Below are 2,944 nucleotides of genomic sequence, written 5' to 3'. Positions count from 1 at the left end.
ACATCTATTCATCCAATCACTCTGTAGGGAGTTATAGTGCAGATAGTTTTCACTCATGGTTCTGACTTTGTCTTTAAATTATACTGAGATTAATCATGATAATACAAGTAACTACATGATATGTTTAGATTAGGTTTAAGCACACATGTAGATTTGCAAACTTTAAAAGACCCAAAATACTCATATTTTTTTCATTTTATGAAATTCTCCATGAGGCTTTGCTCTAACCAGGAAGTTAAACTTGTGCTCAGGCAGCAAAGCCTCATGGGAAATTTCATAAATCTWTAAAATAAGAGTGTTTTGGGTCTTATAAGGTTTGCAAATCTACACGTGTGCTTTAATCTAAACATATCCTTTGTTTTATCATGTTTAATCTTAAAAATAATTTAAAGATAAAGTCAGAACATCAGAACAGAAATAAAGTCAGAACATCAGAACAGAACCATGAGTCAAAACTATCTGCACTCCAGCCCCTTATGTAGTAATTAGATGAATAGATAGATGCAATGATTGTAAGTGGAAATGCAGTCTTTATACATCAGACAGGACAGAAAAGTACTAACTGTTGACTAATACTTAAATAAACGTAATTAGTCTTCAGTTTAGAAGTGTACACAAAAAGACTTATCTAACTACTAACACCTGCCTTAATTACTGATGCACTGCAGGGTTAGTAGGTAGTCAATTCAAACATTATCTAACCAATAATACATGTCTAACACATGGTGTCAAAGTATGCATTTGCATCTATATACACAGAATATAGAATAGTTAACAATGAGTATATTGTTTTAGAAATAATTAGCCTTTATGGGTAAAACATTAATAAATCTGTTAATTCATAGCTTATTAAGTCTGAATTATCCTTAATTAATGATGTTTTCAAGGTTAAGCAACCCTTTATTAATGATTAATTAAGGCTAAATAAGGTGTAGTTATTAGAAAGTGTTACCGATAACGCCTTACAAATATTGTATTTGGTGCAAAACAAGTAAATTATATTTAAAAAACTGTATTTTGACAAAATTCAATAAACAACAAAAACCCTGTTACATTATTACCATTCAGAGGTCTGCAAGGAGTTCTGTACTCTGTTGTTCTTGGTAAGAAATCTCATAAGTTGATAAATTCATCAGTTGGATGATGTTTTATTTTATTGGTTGAGACCAGGGGTGTCAAACTCATTTTAGTTCAGGGGCCACATTCATCCTAATTTGATTTCATGTGGGCCGGATCACAGGATAATAACTAATAAATAATAAAAAGTTGAAGTTGTTCCCCTTTTTTTTCAACAAAGTTAAAGTACATTATGAATTGTTATATTTATTGAACAATCCWTTTACAAATCATTAAAATAACCTGAGAAGTGCTATTTGAACAAGTTTGCCTGAGTTTATCATGTACACATACAGTAGATCATAAAACATWAATTCACAGGAATTTGAAATTTAACAGTGGTGAACTGGATAATTAGTGCCAGTCTAATTAACATCAATATTTACACAAAAGCTACATAAAATAAATCTGCCAGTGCACAAAAACGACTTGCAACACAGTGCCTCCTGATGCAAAATACAATAAAACGTCCAAAAATCATCTCATCTGGTTGCAGCTTGTACTTTCTCTCTGAGTTTTGTCACAACACCTGCCTTTTCCCCAATCATTGATGGTGCGCCATCAGTCGCCAGGCTGACAGCGCRGGACCAGTCCACTCTGACTCCAGCTGAAGTTGTCCAAAACGCAGCAGTTTGTCTTTTAACAGGAACTACAAAAATACGAACACATATCCCCGGTTCTGGCTTTTCTCCATTGGCTTCCTGTTCATTTTAGGATANGCAAACCTGTGGTCCTTATACTTCCTTATGCTAATTAAAACATTTCCAGCTACTGTTCAGCTCTGTTACTGAAAAAAATGGCTGTTTTAACTATTTTACTACAAATGATCGCTTTTTAGTAGTTTCATGGGGTTTTTTTTCTGCTAATTTTGAATTTTTTACAACCATTTCACCATCTGGGTGGTACATTCAAATTGAGTCTGCTACCTGTAGCTCATTCTTATGCTAATTTTAGGGTTTTTTTGCTGCTATATTAGCTAAAATTCTCCTTTCTGCCTTTTTTCTGCTAATTACTGTTTTGTGTATTTTTTCTGCTAATTTGAGTTACAGTTGCTTTCTGAAATATTTAGCTATTTGCTGCAATTTTAGCTAATGTTCAGCTGTTATTAGCTAAAGTTAGTTCAAAGTACTTGAATTTGGCCAATTTTTGGTATAATGAGCTAAAAATTAATATACTGGTAGCTGACTCTTAGCGCTATCATAAATAGCAGCCGAAAAAATCCATGATGGCTGCCGAAGCTACTTTTAACGGCCTTTTATTCAGCCAACGTTTGAGATATTGACATGGAAACTGATGTACTGGTAGCTGAGAGCAAGCTGTATCACATATTGAAGCCTCACAAATATTCAACAATTGTAGCCAAAGCTATTTTGGCTCATTTTTTCCCATTAGAATTGAATGGAGCTTTTTTTCCCAACATCCTTTAATTTCTTCATAATGTTTCTAAATCTTTACAGAACCTTACACAATATTTTCTGGTTTTCTCTTATTAAATTCCTTGTGACAATTTTAGCTTTTTTTTTTGCAAATCTTAGCTTTYTTTTAGTATGTTAGCTATATGTCTGCTGTTTTCTGTGATTCTTTTGCTAATTTTTACTTTTTTGTAATTCTTTCTATTATTTTAAAATTGTTGTGCTTTTTAGAGTTGTTTCTGCTATGTACTGATGCATCTCAGTAATCCAGGTAAAAAATCTAAAAGAAAAAAATTGAATAGGTATTTTCTAAACATGATGTCCCAGTGGCTTTCAAACCCCCAAAACACATTAACGGCAAAGGCTGGTTCACCCCAAAGATCCGGTGCCCCGGCACAAACAGAGCATTATTGTAT

This window comes from Austrofundulus limnaeus, unplaced genomic scaffold (genome assembly GCF_001266775.1).
Source record: "Austrofundulus limnaeus strain Quisiro unplaced genomic scaffold, Austrofundulus_limnaeus-1.0 Scaffold527, whole genome shotgun sequence".
NCBI classification, from domain to species: Eukaryota; Metazoa; Chordata; class Actinopteri; order Cyprinodontiformes; family Rivulidae; genus Austrofundulus; species Austrofundulus limnaeus.
The sequence above is the reverse complement of the archived record's forward strand: the minus strand, read 5'-3'. Positions refer to the sequence as shown.